Here is a 13,701-nt window from a genome sequence, read left to right as displayed (position 1 = left end):
CTGTATCGGGAGGGGTGGAGGGCGAGCTCCCCGTGGACACTGTACCACCAGGTGAAGGGCGAGCTCCCCGTGGAAATTGTATCGGGAGGGGTGAAGGGCAAGCTCCCTAAGCAGAGCAGGTCACAGATGAGAGGCTTGCTCCGGCCAGCACACCGTTATTCTGGTAGCTCATTTCAGCAACAAACGTTTATCATGGCATCATAGACACTGACTAAATGGTTAAAAAAGAAAGGGCCATGACCCAGTGTCAGAATGAGTTATGTGGGCCAGGGAATCTCAAGGCAGGTTGAGCATCAGAATCTCCAGAAGATCAGAAAGGAGAGATGTGTGGTGGCAGCCCTAGGTACACTGTTAGGGTTCACTGGATTTGGGAGTTAAGATTCTATACGTTTAAGGAGTCCCCTCGTGATACCAAGGCAGAGAGTGCAGGGGAAAGGTCTTTGGAAACTGCGGATGGAAAGCAAGTGCTCTGCTCATGATGATTGTCGTCATGGTAATTGACACTGGTGATGTTCTCAAAGAATCGTGGGCACGCAACTTCCCAGGGCCCTTGGTATAAATGCCTGTTCCCAGTGCCACCCCCAGCATTTTTGAAGAACTGGATCTTAGAACGGGCAGACGTCTGCGTTTGTAACTAGCAGCCCAGCTGGTTTGAAAGCAGGTGGTCTGCACACCAAACGTGGAGAAACAGTGACTTTTGAGGACTTGGTGCTCACCCGGCAGCGCGCTGTAAACCACGAACACACGTGACCTGATTCCGTCCGTCAAGCAGCCTCTTAGGAGAGGGGCTTTAATCCCCCATTTTACAGGTGTGGAGACTGAAGCGGGGGCAAAACTGGGCCAAGATCACACTGTAAATAGCTGAGCCGACTCAAAGCCTAGAACTGTCTGACAATGAGATTTATGATCTTCATACAGATTGCCTCCTTGCTTCCAGGAGGTCACAGAGAAAAAAAAGAATCTTTCCAGTTGGGACAGGCCTTATGAAGGCATTGAAACAAAAGTAGGATGAGGGGACTTTGGAATTTGTCGTTCGTCCTTGGACACACACAGTTTGCGATGTCTGTAAAATGAATCCTTTTTATTTTTTTGCTGAGTTATAAAACTTTGAAATATGCAACTCAAAGCAAACATGTTATTTTTTCACACAGTAAATAGTGGAATAGTGTCTGGCATTATTGAATACCTGTTGGACTAGGCCATGACTTTAGAAAATGCTGATATGCCCTCAATCTCTGGTGTCATTAAGAAGCTGAAAACTTCAGGGATTCCCTGGTGGTCAGAGGCTAAGGCCCACACCTCCAGTGCAGGGCAGTTCAGCTCCTAGCCGGGGAATAAGACCTCACATGCCTTGGGGCAGGGTCAAAAAGTGGAAAAAAAAAAGTTGAAAACTTCAGAGGGCTTATTGGCAGCTGTGATGCATAATACAGAACATTTTGTGAAAAAAAAATGCTGATGTGTTTTTGAGGCCAACACTCCCTACATTCTTTGGCCTTCGATAGTCTTTTTAATTGAAATATAGTTGATGTACAGTATTATTTTAATTTCAGATGTATGGTATAATAATTTCACATTTGTATGCAGTATAAAATGATCACAATGTTAAATCCAGTAACCATCTGTCATCACACATGGTTATTACAACATTATTGACCGTCTTCTTTATGCTGTGTGTTACATCCTTGTGATTTATTCCTTCAAAGAACTTTCAGTTTTCTCCTTTGAAGAATTAATAAAATGAGGAAATAGATAAGGAAGCCCAAAGATACAGTGAAAACGAAACAGAGGGTGCTGAAGCACAGACTAGGTTTTAAAATTATTTGCTCTTTTGGATTTAGTGATGTCAACTGTCTTTCAAAAGATAACTTTTTAAAAAATTACAAATTTCTGCTGCCTATTAGGATCCCTTTAAAGGGCAAATTTCCTGGGCATTAGAGAAGGAAAGGCTGTAAGTAAAAGATAACTTGTTTACCAAACAGGGACTAGAATTGAAATAGCCCTTTGGAGTTAATGAAAGTATAAAATAGCTTTTCCCCAGTAGACTGAGAGAAGCCTAATTTAATTATCTGTGAGCGTTACAGATTAGAAGCAGCCTTTCCTTCATCTCTGGAAGCTGAGAGTGGACAGCTCACACCTAGTGAAAAAGTGAGTTGCTCAGTCGGGTCTGACTCTTTGCAACCCCATGGACTGTAGCCCACCAGGCTCCTCTGTCCACGGGAATCTCTAGGCAAGAACACTGGAGTGGGTTGCCATGCCCTCCTCCAGGGGCTCCTCCTGACCCAGGGATCAAAGCTGGGTCTCCTGCACTGCAGGCGGGTTCTTCACAGCCTGAGCCCCCGGGGAGGTGGCGGGCATGGGGCACTGGAGCCAGGGGATGTGAGGAACACCCGTGGAGAGCACAGTGGCCACAGGGCCCTGGGCCCCAGCTGCAGCCATGGTGTAGATCCCGAGTTCTGTCTCCCACACTTACTGGGCTTCCCTGGGGGCTAAGAGGGTAAAGAATCCACCTGCAATGCGGGAGACCTGGGTTGGGATTCCCTGGGGGAGGGCATGGCAACCCACTCCAGTATTCTCATTGGAGAATCCAATGGACAGAGGAGCCTGGTGGGCTACAGTCCACAGTCGCACAGAGTCAGACATGACTGAAGCAACTTAGCATGCATATTTTATAGAGTATTTATTTATTCTTTTTTTGGCCACACGATGCAGGATGTGGGGTCTTAGTTCCCCAACCAGGGATCAAACCTGTGCCCCCTGCAGAGGGAACACAGAGTCTTCCCCACTGGACCGCCAGGGAAGTCCTGAAAATGTGTGTTTTGAACTGTTACCTTAAGCCATGAACTGGAAGGGTCAGAATCCGCTTAACTTCCTAGCGGTTCTAACATCTAGAGAAGTTTGGTAGATTACAGATGTTCAAACACTATTTCACAGCCCACTGTACTTATCTGTTACTTATCCCTTAATGTATGATATCTGGTTGATTTAAAACTACACAGCATATTAAATTGGACTTCGCTTTCTTAGATTTTGCTAACATTTGTAGTGGGGCAAGCCGTACCCACAAGGAAACGGGTTTACTAAAATTACAAAAACATGCAAATTAAATTTATAGTATAATGGAATGTTTCATCCCCTTTAGAAAACAAACTGTTTCATTTACCAGCCCCTCCGTTGTGTGATGAAGATTAGACATGAGACACTAATTTTGTCCCAGCTACTTGCTGAAAATAGAAATATCCCTTTATGGAACAGCGTCTTATGGGTTATGCGTCATTTACGTCTTAGTCTTGAATTACTTTAATCAGATGTGAGACCTGGGGAGTCAGGAGCTTTGATGATTAGGAAAGCATTCGGAACTCGGATTAAACCAGTGTCCGGCCACCTGAAGGAGGTGGGAAGGGAGCACAGGAGGAGCCTGCGGGGGAGCCTGCTGCCCGGCAGAGCGCCTTGCCCTCGGCAGGGGAGGCGGAGCCACGGGGTCCCTGCCGGCCCCTCCTGCCTTTCCCCCTTTGCCCACATCCTGCCCTTTCCTCACGGGGTGGTGGGGGGCGGAGGGGGGGGGGCAGCTTTGCGATCATCACAGCGCTGAAGACTGGAGCTAATGTGACCTTGGCTTGTCCACGACCTCTCCGAACCACATTTCTTCTTCTATAAGATAGGGATATAATAAATGCCAGAAAATGTTGAAAGGGTTCAAAAAAGTGAAACAGCACGGTGCTTGTCTTATTTCCTAGAGCTGCTATAGCAACAACCACAAACTGGGTGGATTAAACAACAGAACGTACTGCCTCCGCTCCTCCAGACAGACGGACGCGACTGAGCACACACGTTCTCTCCAGACCGCTCTCAACTGCCTCTTCTAACTTGCCACTGTTTTTGAGAGACTTGATGATAAGCAAACCCCAAACAACACTGACGTTACTCAGTTATAGCATTCTATAATTCAGGCAGCTGAAATTTACTTCTGGACTTGTCTCAGAAAGGATTGACCTGAGCACATAAGTAAACGGGATGAAAAGGGAATGTTTACAGGTTTAAAAGAATCAGTGATTCTGAAGCACTCTACAGAATGCAGTTTCGTGCAAACTGCAGGTCTCCATTGCAAACAGCCGGCGTTCTGAGTGGTCCGCAGGGAGCGGCCCTGTCCTGGGGGAGAGCCCAGTGTGTTCCCAGTCGAGCCAAGGCGCTGAGGGGAGCTGCGAATAAATCTTTGACTCTAAACGCAGCGGGTCTCCCCTCTGCTTCCCCGTTGTGTCCACAAGTCTTTTCTCTGCGTCTGCAGATAGGTGCGTCAGTACTGCTTTTCTAGATTCCAGGTACATATATACACCGATATATGGGCGAACAGTAGAGGCGCACTGACGTGTGCGCCACGTGCATGAAGTACGCAGCTAGCAGGGAGCCGGTACAGGGCTCTGTACGGACCTAGGGGTGGGATGGTGGGGGGAGGGGGCTCAAGAAGAAGAGATTTGTGTGCACTTCCAGCGGCCGTGTTATAGAGCGGAAACATAACACAAATTGTGAAACAATTACCCTCCAATCACAAAGGCAAGGACCCCGCGTGATCCAACCTAAACAGAAACACAGGCTAAACGGGGAAACTCCCTGGAGGTCCAGTGGCTAAGACTCTCCTCCCAAAGCAGGGGACCTGGGTGTGATCCGTGGTCGGGAAGCTAGATCCCACACGCCGCGACTCAGAGCCTGCATGCAGCACCTGAAGATTCCGCGCTGCGACGAAGCTTGAAGATCCTGTGCTCTTTAAAAAATCAAAGAACGAGTGGAATGGAGCTCTAATGGCAGAAGGAAGTGCGAGTTTTCAGATTCTAGCACATCATCAGCTTTATTTCACCTTACTAATAATATCTAGGCTGCAGAGTAATAATACTGTTTTAAAAATAAGATAACCTTATGCGTTTGTGTGTTTGGAGTAACACAAGTCAAGGACAACTACTGGCAATATTTTAGCGCTCATTCTTCTTCTGGAAGGGCTTCCCTAGTGGCTAAGTTGGTAAAGAATCCATCTGCAACGCAGGAGACCTGGGTTTGATTCCTGGGTCGGGAAGATCCCGGGGTCGGGAAGATCCCCTGGAGAAGGGCACAGCAACCCACTCCAGTGTTCCTGCCTGGAGAATCCAAACGACAGAGGAGCCAGTGGGCTACAGCCCATGGGCTCACAAAGAATCATACACGACTGAAGCGACTTAGCATGCATGCAGTGGCAGTTCCTAGGTCTGGACAATTAGAGATGAACAGTTAGTTCCTAGATCTGGACACCTTTCTCCTTGGAGGAAGAGTTAATTAGATTGATGTAGAGGAAAGGGAGGAAAGAAGAAGGGATGGCGGGATTTGTTTTCATGTAGTAGAGGCTCCAGCAGGGCTGACTTCTTGTTCAAAAGGCAGAGGCAGGTGTACAGCAGAAAGAGAACGTCGCTCTGTCGTGTCTGACTCTTTTCGACTCCACGGGCTGTAGCCCTCCAGGCTCCTCTGTCCCTGAGGATTCTCCAGGCAAGAACACTGGGGTGGGTGGCCATTTCCTTCTCCAGGGGATCTTCCCAACCTGGGGATCAAACACCAGTCTCCTGCATTGCAGGCAGACTCTTTACCATCTGAGCCACCGGCTAAGCCTGTTGGGTGGAAAATCATCCCAAACTTAGTGAGGCACAGGGGCAGGGTGGGCGGATCTGGTTCTTTCAAGTCTTTAGTCCACGTTGACTATGCACTCACTGTAAAGAGAAAGAGCTCCAGGTGGAATCCAGCAATCTTTCAAGGCAACAAGAGACCTTGGAATCCCTTCCTGGGGCGTCTCTTAGACTGTCATCACTCTGAAGAGCCATCTCAGTAGTAGTGAGCCAGTGAGGCACGGCGGTTGAAAGCCCCAGGTGGCGTGATGGGGACTGGACCTTCTCATGCCTCCCGCCTCCTCTTTGCGTCATGCTCTGTGATGAGAGGACATTTAAATTCCGGCTCTGCGCCTATCTCCCTGGATATGTGTCATCTGCCCTAAGACTGGCTTCATTATGAGATCCCAGGGACCAAGGCGTTACTTTTAATAGAGTCATCAAGGCCTCTGTTAGAGTCCATTAGCATCTGACCTTCTGCATACTCAGTAAATAAGATAACTTTCAACAAATGTACTCCACGTCTACAAGTGTTCACGGTGGAAAAAAATAAAACTGAAAACTGAAGATGTAGTAGATTCAGACCATTTTCTTATGATGAATTTCTTGTCTTAAGCCTGCCCCCTAAATTTAGAAGGTGACCTGGTTTGGAAATAGGGTCTTTGCAGATGAGATGAGTTGAGTTCATACTGAAATATATGTGTGCATGCTCAGTCACTTCAGTCACGTCTGACTCTTTTCCACCCCGTGGACTGCAGCCCGCCAGGCTCCTCTGCACATGGGATTCTCCAGGCAAGAACACTGGAGTGGCTTTCCATTTCCTCCTCCAGGGGATCTTCCCGACCCAAGGATCGAACCCATGTCTCCTGCATTGCAGGCAGGTTCTTTACTGCTGAGCCGCCAGGGAATGTTGCAAGTGTGCAATAGTCAGACCATATTTTTCGTCCCATAGTTTTCACTTAGCTTTCTCTTCCTTGTCTTGACACCCATTAAACAAAGGGGTCATCCAGCCTGCTCCTCACTGTAAGCCACTCTTGAATTCCTCTTGTTATCCGGGTGCCAAACAAACTGGGATCTGTGTGAGAGGTGAGGAGCTGGTCCTGTGAGCCTGAGGCTTCCCCAGAACCCTGTCCTGAGCCTTCCTTCCAGCCTTCTTTCCCTTTCTCCTCTCCCCTCCTCTCCACCTCCTCTGCACCCAGGTGTGGAGGTCCCATCGGGCTCCCACCTTCTGGCTCTGGAGGCACTTCAGGACCAGCTGGAGGAGAGCTGCAGGCGAGGGACTTGCTAAGCGGCTCCCCGTCCTCTTCTTCTGGTAGTGCAGAGATGATCTTTATCCGGCTCTCTGAGACTTGGTGCAGGGATTAATTATCTAATGTTTGTAAAGCATCTGGAAGTTGATAACTGCTAATTATTTTACCCTGGTATCTTGTCCTTTGTTCTAAATACTTACCAATCTGAAGTGGAAGGACGTTAAAGTCGAGGGCTTCCCTGGTGGTCCAGTGGTTAAGACTTTGCCTTCCAGTGCTGGGGGGGAGGTTCATCCCTGGTCAGGAAGCTAGGATCCCACGGGCCTTGAGGCCAAAGAAACCCCAAACAAACATAAAACAACAGAAGCAGTACTGCAACACATTCAATAAAGACTTTGGAAATGGTCCACATCAGAAAAAAAAATTATAAAAAAGGTTGTCAAGATAACTACGATCTCTGAAACGAGGTTGTGATGGACCCTCTTCCCTTAGGCACCTTTTCACTCTCCTGTGAGCCGCTGTCTGTTCTAGATCATCCTTCCCGAGAAGCGTGGCTGGAGGAGGAGTGCTTGAGGTGTGAAATGGACGTAGTCAAGCTGCTGGAAGCGACCCTGTAAGAGTGAAGGTGAAAGTCGCTCGGTCACATGTGGCCAAAGTGCTGGAGTTTCAGCTTTAGCATGAGTCTTTCCAGTGAATATTCAGGTCTCAGACTCAAGCTGCTGGAACCGACCCTGTAACAGTGAAGGTGAAGGTGAAAGTCGCTCGGTCACATGTGGCCAAAGTGCTGGAGTTTCAGCTTTAGCATGAATCTTTCCAGTGAATATTCAGGTCTCAGACTCAAGCTGCTGGAACCGACCCTGTAAGACTGAAGGTGAAAGTCGCTCGGTCCTGTCTGACTCTTTGGGACCCCGTGGACTACAGCCCGCCCAGCTCCTCTGTCCATGGAATTCTTCCAACCCAGGGATCGAATCTGGATCTCCTGCCTTGCAGGCAGATCCTTTACTGTCTGAGCCACCAGGGAAGCCCACCTACCTTATGGGAAGTGCTTTATATACATTATCGCTTTTAATCCTCACATAATATGCACAGGATGCCATTGGTGGCCATTGGTGATAAGGAATCTGCTCGCAATGCAGCAGATGCAGGTTCGATCCCTGGGTCAGGAAGATCCCCTGGAGGAGAGAATGGCAACCCCCTCCAGCATTCTTGCCTGGAGAGTCCCATGGACAGAGGAGCCTGGCGGGCTACAGTCCATGGGGTCACAAAGAGGCGGACATGACTGAGCCACTAAACCACCACCGCGGCCACGTCGTGAGCAAGTGCTCAGAGCAGTTCCAGCTGAGAACTGGTAAAGCTCGATTTTGAAGATGTTGTTATCTGGTTCCAAAGACTCTGAGCTCTTCCTGCCTCCTCCCCCCTTCACCCCGGGCTCAAGCAGAAGGCAGAAAATCAGCAGCTTGGGCAGAGTGAGCTGGTGTGAGGAGGGAAGGAGAGACCCACACTTGTCTTTTTCCCAGTGAACAAAGTCTGCTGAACACAGAAGCGGTTTAAAGCAAGAGTCTAGAAGCTAAAGCAGCCCCAGCCTATAAGCAGGGAACTTTATACTGAAAAAAAAAAAAAGATCTGATTTTGAGTTTGGAGAGGCTGTTAGTGATAATTTAGACTTACCCCACCCTTTGGCAGATGAGGACATTAGAGCTACAGAGGCAAATAATTCTCACCCAAGGTCACTCAGATCTTTAATTTGATATTCTTAGTAGGAAGGGCTAATATTTTTTTAATTCCTTGGGCCTCTTTACTCACTGTTTGTTAATTTTTATTTATATTAAATTTTATTTATTTATTTTCTTCCAGTTTTACTGTATATGATTGGCATACAGCTCTGTATAAGTTTAAGGTATACAACATAATGATTCTACCTACCATACCTCATGGACTGATTACCACAATAAGCTTAGTGAATGTCTACCATCTCATAAAAAAACAAAAGAAAAGAAAAAGAAAAAAAATGTTTTCCTTGTGATGAGAGCTCTTAGTATTTGCTATCTTAAAAGCTTTCGTATATAGCACACAGCAATGTTAATTACATTAATCATATCACTAACACTTATTTACCTTATAACTGGAAGTTGTACCTTTTGACCGTCTTCCTCCAATTCCTCTTCCTTTCCTCCCACCTCTGAATCACAAATCTGGTCTTTCTATGAGTTTGTCTGTTTCTCTGAAGTATAACTGACCTGCAGCACGTTATGGTTCCAGGCGCACAACATAGTGAGTCAGTGTTTCTAGACGTTGCAAAACGTTCACAAGAAAAGCTAACACGTTTAAGGCTTGCCTGCTTACTGTGTCGGAGAAGGCAGTGGCTCCCACTCCAGTACTCTTGCCTGGAAGATCATGGATGGAGGGGCCTGGTGGGCTGCAGTCCATGGGGTCGCTGAGGGTCAGACACGACTGAGCAACTTCACTTTCACTTTTCCTTTCATGCATTGGAGAAGGAAATGGCACCCCAGTCCAGTGTTCCTGCCTGGAGAATCCCAGGGACGGGGGAGCCTGGTAGGCTGCAGTCCATGAGGTCGAGAAGAGTCGGACATGACCGAAGTGACTTAGCAGCAGCAGCAGCTTACTGTATCAGAGAAGGCAACGGCACCCCACTCCAGTACTCTTGCCTGGAAAATCCCATGGATGGAGGGGCCTGGTGGGCTGCAGTCCATGGGATTGCTAGGAGTCGGACAGGACTGAGTGACTTCACTTTCACTTTTCACTTTCATGCATTGGAGGAGGAGATGGCAACCCACTCCAGTGTTCTTGCCTGGAGAATCCCAGGGACGGGGGAGCCTGGTGGCTGCCGTCTATGGGGTCACACAGAGTCGGACACGACTGAAGTGACTTAGCAGCAGCAGCAGCAGCTTACTGTACGCAGGACGCTTTTCTGAGCCCTCTGTGTGTATGAGTTCATTCTATCTGTATAGCTCTAAGAGGCAACAGTATCATCTTCTCTTTGAAACACCTACAGAAAGGGCACGGAGAGATTTTGGTAAAACCATCTCTTTGAACATAATCTTCAGATTTCAAGTACTGTAGAGGAAATGAGGTCAGCAGTTTTCAAACTGTATTTCAGTGTTTGTTAGGAACCCTGCTCAGAAGTGTGAGTTGTCAGAAGATAAAGGCATAAAATCTGGGATCCCAACCAGGCTGCAACCCTGTACACACTCTCTTTCGATTGTCCCACATTTTGTTTTATGGCTAGATGACTTATGAGTCCTGTCTCAAGTTGAGGAGTCAATGACTACCGCCTTCAACATCTCTTTTAAAATTGAGACATAATTGACGCAGAACATTGTGTAAAGTTTCAGGTGTGCAGCATGCTTACTTCATACTTTTATATCTGTGTGTTCCCTCATTTTCTTAGTTTTTTATAATGTTTATTTGGCTGCATCGGGTCTTAGTCTCTGCACCCAGGATCCTCTGCAATGCATGGACTCCTTAGCTGTGCTGCGCAGGTGCAGTGTGTGTGGCTCGCAGGCCCTCAAGTGCTCAGACCCAGCGGTCAGCATGGCGGCTCTGCAGGCTGGTTGCATGGGCTCTAGTTGCACCACGGCTCGTGGGGTCTTAGCACCCCCGCTGGGGATCGAACCCACGTCCCCTGCATTGCAAAGCAGATTCTTAACCACGGGACCACCAGGAAAGTCCCTGTTCCCTCAAAGCTTAGCAATGACTTCTTTCTGCTCTTAGACCCTTCTTGCCATTTTGTAAACCTTGTCTCTCCTGCTCTGCAGAGGTGACTGTGGGATGACTCTTTATGGGGTTTAGCTCACTTGTGTGTCAGAATAATTTCCAAATTGCAGGTCTGTTTCCCTGTTTCTTTCCTTTCACCATCTTCATTAGAAACACGATCAATTCTTGAGACTCTGCTCGATGCAGATCTAGTGGCGGGAAGCCGGGGTCGCAGTGGAAGTTGCCACATCTGTTCCAGGAGTCGGCTGCTAAGTCACTTCAGTCGTGTCCGACTCTGTGCGACCCCATAGATGGCAGCCCACTAGGCTCCTCTGTCCCTGGGATTCTCCAGGCAAGAATACTGCAGTGGGTTGCCATTTCCTTCTCCAATGCATGAAAGTGAAAAGTGAAAGTGAAGTCCCTCAGTCGCCCCGACTCTTATCGACACCAAGGACTTCAGCCTACCAGGCTCCTCCGTCCATGGGATTTTCCAGGCAAGAGTACTGGAGTGGGGTGCCATTGCCTTCTCCAGTTCCAGGAGTCGCATTTCAGTAAAATGCAGACACAACCCCGGAACTGTTGCATTAACATCGGAGAATCTTTGGATGCCAGGAAATTTGGGTTTGTAATAGAAGTTAGCACCAAACAACAGCCTAAATATTCAAGCCTGAATAAAGGTGTCTTTGAAAGACTTTACAGTATGAGCTCATGTGACCCAAAATATGGTTTTAAAAATCTGCTCGTCAACATGAATTTTCTCTCCTTGTAAAGCCAATGGTCCTCATGGGCAGCCTTCTGTTGCCTTTGAGCAGCCACGTAGTATCAATCTGAACCTTCTGCACACAGAGTTAGTGGGGTCGCCCTCTCTGAGTCTTCTAGTAGCAGAGTTAACCTATCAGCAAAGGTTTTTAGTAAGCCACAGACTGTGGCTAGGGCTTTGGAATTGTTCATACCTGTATACACCACTTGACACATGGGCTGTTTATGATCCACCATTAGAAGGACCTGCATGTTGCTGAGGGTATTTACTGTTGAGGGTTATTTTGCAAACTTCATATTGTTTTTGAATAAGGATGCTTAGTTGTGTTCGCATTGAGACTGGTTCCAGACAAAGCCAATGGATCAGATCTGACTAGGTAAGACAGGCACTTTGGGAAGATTGTCTATAGCTTCTCCAGTCCTGTGTAATGAGCTGGAAAAGCAATTTACTAAGTTTAATGTTGTTGTTCAGTCGCTCAGTTGTGTCTGACTCTTTGCGACCCCGTGGACTGCAGCATGCCAGGCTTCCCTGTCCTTCACTGTCTCCCAGAGTTTGCTCAAACTCATGTCCATTGAGTCAGTGATGCCATCCAAATATTTCATCCTCTGTCACCCCCTTCTCCTCCTGCCTTCAGTCTTTCCCAACATCAGGGTCTTTTCCAACGAGTCGGCTCTTTGCATCAGGTGGCCAAAGTACTGGAGCTTCAGTTTCAACATCAGTCCTTCCAATGAGTATTCAGGACTGATTGCCTTTAGGACTGACTGATCGGATCTCCTTGCAGTCTAAGGGACTCTCAAGAGTCTTCTTCAACACCACAGTTCAAAAGCGTCAATTCTGCAGTGCTCAGCTTTCTTTATACTCCAACTCTCACATCTGTACATGGCTAGTGGAAAAACCATGGCTTTGACTATACGAACCTCTATGGGCAAGTGATGTCTCTGCTTCTTAATGTGCTGTTTGGCTTGTCATAGCTTTTCTTCCAAGGAGCAAGTATGTTTTAATTTCATGGTTAATGTAGAGGCTGGAAAAAACTTATTCCAACCCCTGAACACTTTATGCCCTGAGACCATAGCTTATTCACCTTGTACAGTCTGGTACTTTCCTTTTTCTATCAACTCACTTTGATCTCTTGAAGATGCTGTTGTTCTTCTGGAAAAAGCAATAAGCTAGAGCTCAATTTTTTGTATGCATAAAGTGCATAAAGGAGAAAATAAGCCAGGCAGTCATTCATATTCTAGTATTAATAACTTTACAGGGCATTTCTTCATTCTAAAAAGGAAACTCTTATTTGGAATTGTTGGAAGAAGGGCATTAAACAAGCAAAGTGATCATTGTGCAATGAATTCTTCCTGGAGGAGGAGGAATTGAAATTGTCAGCACGGAAGGTGTTCTTGGCTTGCCTTAGCATTTTCCCAAGGAAAGTCAGTCGTTTGTCACATTGTTGCCGTTTCCAAAGAATACCTTTTTCTGAGAAGTTTAAACATCAGTGAGTCTTCCACAGTTTTCTCACCCTGAGTTTCACCATCTGCCAGGTACCGTGTGCGGGACGTAGCGTGCACTGTCCCATTTGATCTGCACGCCGGTCTCATGAGGGCCGTGCTACTGAACAGGCTCTTCCTGTTGTTGTCGTTCGGTCGCTCAGGCGTGTCCGACTCTTTGCGACCCCATGGACTGCAGCACGCCAGGCCTCCCTGTCTATCACCAACCCCCTGAAGTTTACTCACTCATGTCCATTGAGTCGGTGATGCCATCCAGCCATCTCATCCTCTGTCGTCCCCTTCTCCTCCTGCCCTCAATCTTTCCCAGCATCAGGGTCTTTTCCAATGAGTCAGTTCTTCGTATCATGTGGCCAAAGTGCTGGAGTTTCAGCTTTAGCATGAGTCTTTCCAGTGAATATTCAGGACTGATTTCCTTCAGGATGGACTGGTTTGATCTCATATCCATAAACAAGCTCTAAATGGTGTTTATTCTACATTGTAGACATTTTAACTCAATCTTCACACCAACCCTCTATAGGTCCTATTATTTCCCCATTTCACAGATACAGAAACGGAGATACAAAGAGATTAGCTGACTTGCTCAATATCACATGATCTCGTGGGATCTCGCAGCACAGGGTGGAGCTGATTTATGTCCAGGGCTTCTAGTTCCAGAATATACTGTTGTATATTGATGTTATCATTATCAGGGAGGAAACAGAAGCACAGAGAATAACAACTTGCCCCAAGTCACACAGGCAATGAATAAGGGAGCAGGGTCTCAGATTCAGGCAGCCTGCAAGCTACAGCCATTGTATCATCCTGCCATCGTCTTTTTTGATCAGTCATTTCTAAAGCCGCACACACTTGCTTCCACTCAACAC

General features: G+C 47.2%; 1 protein-coding gene and 1 long non-coding RNA gene across 2 annotated transcripts in view; both read left to right on the top strand.

Moving 5' to 3' along the window:
• LOC139187014 (uncharacterized) overlaps positions 1-13,030 on the top strand; it is a 32,679-nt gene extending 19,649 nt beyond the window's left edge. Inside the window, exon 2 of the long non-coding RNA XR_011570721.1 lies at positions 13-13,030. This is a non-coding gene — a long non-coding RNA (uncharacterized lncRNA). The remainder of the gene's footprint in view (positions 1-12) is intronic.
• Positions 1-13,701, top strand: part of SNTB1 (syntrophin beta 1) — a 250,907-nt gene that overhangs the window by 205,657 nt on the left and 31,549 nt on the right. The gene's annotated exons all lie outside the window — the stretch shown is intronic.

The sequence above is a fragment of the Bos indicus genome, chromosome 14 (genome assembly GCF_029378745.1).
Source record: "Bos indicus isolate NIAB-ARS_2022 breed Sahiwal x Tharparkar chromosome 14, NIAB-ARS_B.indTharparkar_mat_pri_1.0, whole genome shotgun sequence".
NCBI lineage: Eukaryota > Metazoa > Chordata > Mammalia > Artiodactyla > Bovidae > Bos > Bos indicus.
Note: the sequence above shows the minus strand (reverse complement) of the source record. Positions and strands in the feature narration are given on the sequence as shown.